Below are 10,451 nucleotides of genomic sequence, written 5' to 3'. Positions count from 1 at the left end.
TTACTTTTATATAACAAAACGTCAAATGTTTGTCGTAGGAATTAGTTTTTAAACGAAATTCAAATGTGCATGAAAATGTTGATATCAAGCTGCATATACCACACCATTCCGAAGTTCAGTTTCGGAAATTGAAAGTGAATCGTTTCCGGCCAGTCGACGTTGACTTTGTCATCCGAAACTTATAATTCTGCACCGAGCGCCCTGTAATCACATCCACGAAGGTATTTTTGTGGTTTTTCTAGTTTTCAAGGTAGACGCCGGCAACCAATTACGCGGCCCCACAATGTTCCGGCTAAAAAGCTCGAAGTTGTTAAAATTGAAATAACCAGACCACTGTTGGACGCCATTCCAATAAAATTATATTTGTATAACAATAACGAATGAATGATTAATAATTATTCGGTTATTTAATATTAAAGTTCTTCGTTATTCGTGGAGGAATCATTCTTATGTCATTAAAAATATTATATGTGTGTTAAAAGTTAAAAATTATACACAATAAAAGTTATTCAATAGAACGCTTAAAACTTAATAAGCTTAATAAACTTAAGCTTAATAAAGTATATTAATTATTCGTTATTCGCAAATAACAGTCAGATTTAATTTATTCGTTATTTTCAATAACATTTAAATGAACCAGACCTATATATGAACCAAAAACTTATAGGTTATCCTATGAATATCGTTTACCAATAATCAAGTTATCAATTCCATATTTTAATGTTCAAAACATTTCTCTTCGGCATTGCAAAAAGAGTTCATTGTTTTTTTTATAAAAAAGGTATCCATTTCATAGAAATATTTACAAATTTACGTTATTAAAGATCATTTTCGATATTACATTTAAATACAATTTATTATCATTGGCGATCTATACAACAAAAGTTATACGGAACTGAAGTGACTTATTTCATTATAGGCTTTACTTTTTACAGAATTGAAACTCTGAAATTATAAATATTTTCATTTTTGAATTCTTTTATCGAAAAAACAGCCATTAATATTTTACATTTTACTTTTGCTATGTATGTAATTTGGTTAACATTTTCTTGTCCAACTCATAATCGTTAAGAAGAAAAATAACAAGAATTCGTGATCTTCTTATCGAATTGTAATATAATTGCATTGGGTAGGGGAATTATACTTTGCCAACAGGAAATTATGGAAATTATTATTGCCGTTTGCTACTCATCAAGCTCTCCTTTCTTTTTTGATGCACACCCTTAAAATTAATCTACGATCATGCTCACTTGCCATGCGAACTACCCTTTCTATTCCCGTAGCCTCGTAAAGATATCCCGCGTGCATGCATTATGCATCCCCCACATGCAAACGTACATGTTACATTCTGTGTAAACGTATCTATGTCTCATGTATTATTAATAATAATCTTGTAAAATTACTGATATTAATCTTCTTGTTGAAATTCATTAACCAGAATTATGTAAGTACTGACGATACGTACAATTATGAATTGTTTATACCGGAGGAATCAAAATCTATGAGAAAAATGTACATTTGTGTTTATTCTTTTCTATATTGTTTAATAAAGATTTACAAATATTTAATATTTTTTACTGGAGCGGCTTTACACGTGCAACCTATTATTACACAAGCTTTTACCGTTAAAGACCTTGTTAACCTTCTAACACGCAAATTTGTTGGTCTCTACAACACAATTATCTTGTACTATATATTTTCATTTTTCAATTATCCTATTTTAAGGATTACTTAATGCAAATTTTGTATGTTCCACTGTTCTCCGAAACTGTATCAGAAAAAATATTAGAAGATCGAATACTATAGAAATACTAAATAATAATAACTGCAAGTCGTTCTATAACTTCGCAGAATACTTTATCTACTCAAATTAAATACTGTGTTCAAGTATAGTACTTCTAAAAGTACTATCGGAATTGTAAAAAATCAAAATTTCCTAAAACTATTCAAAGAAATAAGAATAAAATAAATATTCATTTGCTACTTTAAAAACCTTAATAAGTTAAGAGTAAAAATAACAACCCTATATTCCTATAAAATTTTAAAACCACTTAAAATCCATAATGTAATGTTCAAATTCTTCGTAAATGTTCTGTTCCATATCACAACAGTTTGATCATGGCATTTCTAAATTGCTAAGAGTTCAATCTGCGTGCAGCACAATATGCAGCTTAAGCCTACTATTTCGTGAGTAGATGCCCAAAAGAGTCTGATTCTAGTGGGCAGACCAGCCTCTACGTACAATATACGCAGTTACACAAGCGGCCTATTAGACGAGTATTTTCCTGAAGGTACGAGCAGGAGGAGCTCGAATTAAAAAGTAATCCAATATTAGTTCCAGTCTGGTCGAACGATACCATGCTTAACAAGTATTTCCCCCACTGTACTCCCATTTCCCATGGAAACTACCCCCAAAGCTCCGCCTATGTGCACACAGCTTGCCGCCGCAAAGGAAGGAATCGTAGAGGATGTTTACACGTAAAATACAATCAGTTACGTTCACGAGAATTGAATTTAAACATCGTGCTTACTTATCTACGAAAATCTATATATTTTCAATATATAATTCCATAAATGTTTAGACACGTTATATTTCAATTGACAAAACAATTCTCTGCTGATTATAACAATTGACACTATAACACTAGAACTTTCTTATTTCGCAATTATTCATATCTGAAAAACACTAAATACCCGAAATGATTCTAAAAATGAATAGTTTCAATTAAATATTATAATGCATATGTAAAGAAATCGAAAACATTTACTGTTACAAGTTTTATAAGAACTACAAGTTAATCGCACTAAAGGTTTGGCAGTTCTAGTGCTAATAAAATTGAAAAATAAATAATAAGTCACAAGGAAGGAAATTATTAGCTGCAAATACAAAATCAGATATGAGAATCATTGTTTTCGACAATTTTTGAACCTTCTTTTCATGAAAAATAGCTTTCAGAAAATTTGTAAAGACTAAATTAGTACGTTCAGCATTTTATTTTGACCAAGAATAAGGAATAACAGTAATAAATAGATTGCAGATCTTTATGCCAATATGAATGTTTATAAGTAAATCTACAAAAGTTAAGAGTAAATAGAAACATACTTCTTGTATAGATTTTTCTATCACCCAAAGCATATGAAAATTGTTTTAAATTTAAAAAAATGTTTATTTCATTATATTGAAAACTTTGCGAACATTATTAATACAAGATCAACAATCCAGTGTTAAATGATCACCTAAACAATAATCAGAAACATTTCTAAAAATAATAATTCCACTAATTCTCCTAAGTTGACAAACAATGTGTAACGCATAAGTGTAAGAAAACCGCGAGAAAATGAGGAACAAGATAAAAATTCTATTGGTATTCGCATGAAAGTTTATTTCGATAGCGTCCGACGTTAGTTCGGCCAGTTGTAAAACTGTCCGGTCTGGCGTGGATTTATTTTTCATTGAAAATATCAATTTCCATAAGCGCGCCGCGTCGTTTTCATCCCTGGATCAAGGTCCTCCTCCTCCAAACCGGGGAAAAAGCGACGCCCGACTCGATTTCCGCGGCGTGGCTAAAGCGCAATCACAATAAATTTGCTACTATTGCGTAAATATCCCTGGCAGCGCACTCCTCATGATTTTATAAACGCGTTTCGCACCCATTGCGTACGGTACCAGGCGTACGGCTTGCGTGGCGGCCATGATGTACGGCTCGTGTGCGCTGAAAAAGAAGAAAAAAAAATGGAAAGACTATACTGCGTTATAAAAGTCTTTGCCTTGATTGATAAATACCGAAATACGTCAAAAATCGTCATAAAAAGACATTTGATTAATTTACTGAATAACAAGAAAGGATATAGCAGAATAACGAGGTCAAAAGTGCTCTTAGATCGATTTTTCTCGAGAAAGTTTCCTTCAAAAGCTTACCCATAGAAAATATTGCACGTCAATTTTCAGCCATTTTTCTCAACCAGAAGGGTAGTTACAGGGTAAATTCAAATGATCAGTTTTTGTCCTATTTCCCCTATTTTATGGTACGTGAAAGTTGTGAAAAAATTCAGAAACATTTTTGTCACAGCAGTGTATAGATGAGAATTTTTTGAAATTTTTACGTACCATTAAATAGGAAAAATAGGACAAAACCTGACAATTCCTTTTACATAGTAAACTAGCCTTTTAGTAAATACTATTCACCCTTTGAGTACTAAATACTCCCAGCCGAAACGTTTCGTATGAACGGAATATTCTTTTAAGCATTTGAAGATCGATGAATTATGTTCATTCATAGAATTAATTAAGCTGTAAATAAATTGTAATTGTTATTCCTCAGTTTCACAAAATTGAATAATGCTAAGAAACGCGAATATTAATATATTAATGTAGTAGTATATATTATAATATATTAATGTATTAATTAAAGTATATTAATGATTAATCACACTTATAATTGTCACCATCGCACTTGTGAGATTAAAAGGATAAAAAAATGCATATGTACGCCCATAGTTCACAGCGATGACTTTCGCTGGACACGTACATGCGTATAATATTATATTAGGTTGGCGTGAAAGTTTTGTCATTTTTTTAGCGAAAATTCAATTTTATGTATTTAACCCAGTTGTTATCAGCATCTTTCTTAATAACAGTCTCCGTGATTACAATATTTTGTTAAGTGAAACATATTGTCTTTATAAAATATAAATAATAATCAGGAAAAAAAATCACCGCGACTTTTCCCATATTATACCATCCGTTACAATATTAGATGAAAATATAAGTAAATATAATTTATTCTTCTTTGTACAGAATATGAAACATGGATCGTCGCAAATATGCGTCGCTGGTAGTGAATGTGTTAATCTTAGAAAGAAAATTAATGATATATTGGTCATTGGTTTTTATAATCTTCATCCATTTATTAAGTAGATCATTTATGGCAGATATAAAGACAACCCAATCCTTCTATCATAAAAAAAATAATAAAAACCATTTTTGTACCGTACGTACTTCAACTTTAGATGGTCCAAAACCAGAGTATAAATTTTTATGAGCTTTCATGACGTCATGCTCAAGTTGAAACTCATAAAGCATAGAATGATAAAAATGAATTTTATTTTCGTTTATAATAAATATTTATTTTTCAAAATATAGAAGTCAAAAACGGTTCCAATTAAAAAATTTTAATTCAACTTTGGATTGCTAGTTAAACTAATAATATCCATCATTTTATAAATCTTCGTATTCTAGATCTGAAAAATAATTTATTCACATAAGATCGCACATTTTAAAAAATCTTTTAAATAAAAAGTTACTACATTTCTTAAAGATTGTGTCCAGCTAAAAATTCGTTACACTCTTCAAAAATTTACGTTGATCATTGGATTTTATCGATAATTCATGAGGATATCGTACGTCATTGATTGTACGATTGTAAATATAAAAAGAGGATGTCTATATCTCACTAAAACTACCATTACCTCATTGTTTTTCAAAAATGGACTTCTGTCACTTTCAAAAGCAAAACGGCTCATAGTATCATTAAAATCTTCAACATAAAATAATTCTTTCGCAATGTATTATTTGTCCCAGAAAATTAATTTTTCCCATGGAACAGCTAAATATGTATTATATAAACGAGTGTCGGGTCAATGGCGATGTACGATCAATTTTCGTGACCATTAAATTGTTTGATACGTTTCCTGAAGCACTCCCTCTAAACACCATTCGTTTCCTGCCCGTAAAATTGGTCTATTGGTAACTATTTCTCCCGCTGTTTCTTTATTTCCGATCGTTTGCGGTCACCCTACGCGGAACGAATCGAGGACGTGTTAAAAATCGAAAACGTCCGTTTTTTCACCTTGACTGACGGCGAATGGCCCTACTTAAATTTTTATTTTTCCGCTGCCCGTTAATAAGCCGTTGAAAAGTTTTATCGATCTCGGCTCACCACGAAACAAGAAATAATTTTCGGCAGTAAAAACGTGAGGCGATGAAACGACGCGACGCGACATTTTGCCGTAAGTAAATGATTGTTGAAATTGTCAGAACCGAAACATAAATTCTACTTACCAAGAGATTGCACAAAAATTAAGTGAAAAATGTTTTACTACATTTTTGTACACAATCGTTTATGAATACTTATACTTCCGCGAACTAAATATTGGGTTGATGTACAAGTTTTGACGTTTTTGAGTTTTAAATTTAGTTTAGTTGCTCAACTGTTCGCTAGATATACCAAAAGTAAGTAAAAACGATAAAAGAAGGGTCATTATACACGTTATAATAGTTTGAAAACAGATAATACTTGTTTCGAAGAAAAAAGCTCTTTTATTAACCACTTTTTTTCATTTATATTTGAATAATTGAAGTGTGGAAATGTGTACACAAATAATAATACAAAATTAGAATAATATAGTAAACAACAGTAATAATAATATAGTAATGTTGATTAACTATCCATCAATATTCCAACACAAATATAAATACGCTAATAACACAAAAGCATTAACCCTTTACCTAACGATATCGTGTCAGTCTCACGTTGAAAATTTGACTTTGACAAATCTAAGTAAACAAATCTAAATAAATCTAAAAAGTCGACTTCGACAAATCTAAATATTACTTACTCCATTCAAGTACAAATGAAATATTACTCTCATAATAATCGTTAATCTCTGATATAAACGTGGACACAAAACACATATTAAATTCTCTTCTAATAAATTACTAACAACGAAATATCTTCATCACGCACAATTATAAAACAAATCATAAGTCAGAGGGTTAAGAGAAGTTACGCAAATACTCACGCATCCCCTACCTCAGAAAACTAGCCTAGAAAAATCTCAATTTGTGTAAATACCTGCTTCCCAGTGATAACGCTATCGCGATCAAAAGTAGCCTCTCCAAGAGAAAGTAATAAAAGGAATGAACAACGGTGACAACGGCGTGGACCAGAATTGCTCGTCAAACGGTTTACCCGTCGTTCCAGCGCTTTTTAGTTTTCACCGTGGTAGCTTCCCTTGTCGCGCGACAAAACAACAGCTAACAGAGACGACAGCTCGAAAAAGACGACGCGCGACCGTTCCTCGTTCCTCCAGCGAAACGCCATTTAGGATGATTGCCTGATTTTACGTATTTATACAGGGAGTATGTACCTAGGTGTCGCAGTATCACGCTGTACCAGCGTTTCCCTTCTATCACTAATATTCGTTCCGCAGCCGGTTGCTCGACCGCCCGCTAAACGTCCGAAGAACACCGTTAAACTTCGTAACGCGATGCAATTCCAAAGTGAAATATTATCCCGGATTTCCTGGATTCTTTTGCGCACCCACCGACACCCTCGCTAGCCGCGGAATAAACCGATTTGAAATATACCCGGCACAAAATTTTGACGCGACCAGTGATACAAGAGTTCCTCTGCGTCACGTTTCGCGTGATTGGATGGCTGTGATAGCTACAGAGGATGTAAAAGACTTTGGTTAGAGAATTTTCTATTGTTTCAAGTGCTTAAGTGTAATGTAGGATGTCTCTTTGAAGGCAACCATATAATTGTTTCTTAAACTGTTCGTGTTCTTAGAGTTTGTTTTATGTGAGCTTTATATAGTATATGATTTTATATGGTCTTGCGATGTAATATATTTAAGTTGATGAATTCCTTGTATAATTGGCTGTTTGTTCGTTTGAATAGAAATACATAACGTTAGAAGAAACAGCAGTTTAAAACTTTAAAGTTAAACTAACTTAGTAATAAGTCTACTTCGAAACAAAATTTTCCTTGATACATTTTTTTCTGTAACGAATAATTTAGGAAATAATTGCGTGTTTCATCAAAGGTCAAAAATGAACATGTACTCAGAAAAAATTACTGGAAGTTCAAAGTGATATATAGATTCATTCGAGAATAATTTTATTGGTGGACACGCTCATAAACAAACGTTTCCCCACAATCCAAATTTAAAGAAACGTAACAATCAATTAGACAGTGGACTTCGCTTATTTATGATCTCTTTAGGAATTGCAGTTTTTGATAACAATACCCAGCTGATAACATTGAATACAGAAGATAAAAACTGTTCATTGTCAAATTCAATTTTTAGTCCATTACAAATAATTGCAACATTTGTACAATTTATATTTCCCTTAACGCATGATTTTGTATAAAAATTTGTTATCTAATATTAAACGAAAGCCAAACGACAACAAATTGCCTACAATTATAACACTCAGATCCCAATGTACTTACAAAACTTCATAATATCGAATTGTATAAAAATTCGCTGCCTAACATTAAACAATAGCCAATCAACAACAATTATCCATAATTCTAACAATCTGATCCCAGTGTATTCACAAAATTACATAATATCAATTTGTATAAAAATTCTCTTCCTAACATTAAACGATAGCCAATCAACAACAATTATCGACAATTATAATAACCGCATCCCAGTGTACTCACGAAACTTCATAATATCAATCCCTGCTTATTCGCGTGTATTCACTGACGCAAGTGTCTCGTGAGTTACGCGCGAGTGTGTAAGTACGTAACAAATGGAAAGAAACATTATCGGCAAATGCAGCGCTCGTGCATGCGTATTGCAGGCACGGCAAGCGCCACCCCATAAAGGACATTGGCGTAGGGATCGTCGGTTATCCTCGGGGGTATTAAGACGGAAGAGCGTTACGCACGTGCCACGTGCCGCTGCGCCGCTCCTTCACGACTGGCTGGCGGAAGAGGGTCACCTATGGCTGGCGGTACACCCAGTCCCCATGGTACGGTGACGACGCTTTAATATTTAATGCGATTAAACTCATTTCAACCCGCCTCCCGTAATTGGTTTCTGATTAACAGCCAAGTTTTAAGTGCATTGCCCGTGCATGATAGTTATAGGCGTCCTGACGCTATCAACTAATAACCGTGAGTGCTCTAGTCTGTAACGTGCGACAGTCGCGCGCGGCCCGCCATTGTTCTTGAATTTGTAATTAGCGACGTATCTTATTAACGTGGGGTTTGCCAGATGAATTCGACCGGAATTCCGGAGTTTTACGGGATTGAAATGCAACGCGTTGCGATTAGGAGTTTTGGATTGAGTGCGTGTCGCATTTTTGCTTTCTGTAGAGGAGTTTATTTGGTGAGGTAAGAGCAAGGATTGAAAAGGGATTGAAAATAACTGTTTGGAACTGTTATATGTCAAAAATAAATGAAAATTAAGAAATAAAGGGAAACTTGTTGTTAACTGTATCGATTTTGAGTTCTGAGGTACAATGGTTTCATATAGTTTTGGTTTTACGGAACTGATATTATATCGCTTTTATGTTACTTTCCGGTTTTATGTTTTGGTTTCGTATTTCTGAATAAATCCAGAACCGAAGAATAACAGCTATTGAACTAATATAGAACTTATATAATATCCGATATAATATATATTCTAATAATAATATAAGAATTGAAAGCGATATAGTCCAAAATCGATATACTTAACAATAATTTTCCCTTCACTTCCTAAATTTTATTTATTTTTGACTGATACTTGAACTCTATTTCGATTGTCCATAACCGTTTCAAAACGTGAAACCAATATTTCAACTGTTTTCAACCCCTGCAAAGGTGAAATGAGACGAAACAATTTCTTATTGAGGAATTTCTTTGATACTTTGACAACTGCACGTGATATTGTGAAATTCTTATATACGAAGCAAATGTAGTTATTATTTAAAAACTGGCTTACAAACAGTCATTATGACTTAATAATCGCAATAGATGCAAACATAGTTATAAATTACTTTCACTAAATCGTATTGAAAAAATTCGTAAGATTTCGAAAAATACTATAATCAATATTTCTAAGTTCATTCTATTGTTCCTAGAAAAATTAATGTTTATTCATTTAAATCTTAGAAATTAGAAGCTTAAAAACAGACAATCAGAATATATATTCATCTAATTTGATCTATCAAAATCGAGATAAACATTTACCAAGTGATATTTATAAAATCTAATATACGTCAAATGCGCTAGTTCCGTAAACCCAGTGTTAACTTTTTGGCCTATTCGAATAAAGATAAATAATAAAATAAATAAATTCGAATAAGAAATTCGAAAATTCGAATTCAAAAGAATCGAGTAGTATCTATGTCTATTCAATTCTGTTTGAAATCATTACCATTATAGATCAAGGAGTTAAAATCGATATATTTATAATTTAAATGTTCTATTCACCGGATAGTAGAGGTTTTAAAATTTTTATACATATTATGCTTCAGATACACACGAGAAAAATGTATATCTACATGTTTTATTAAAACCGAATAACACACGACCGAAACATTCATTCCTATTATAAATATATAATATATCAATTTCAACACTAAAACTACCGAGCAATTAAATGAACTTTTTGAAATTCTTCTATAGGAACTCCAAAACTGCATCTATTAAGACTTTAATCGATTTGCA

This window comes from Nomia melanderi, chromosome 2, assembly GCF_051020985.1.
Source record: "Nomia melanderi isolate GNS246 chromosome 2, iyNomMela1, whole genome shotgun sequence".
NCBI lineage: Eukaryota > Metazoa > Arthropoda > Insecta > Hymenoptera > Halictidae > Nomia > Nomia melanderi.
Note: the sequence above shows the minus strand (reverse complement) of the source record.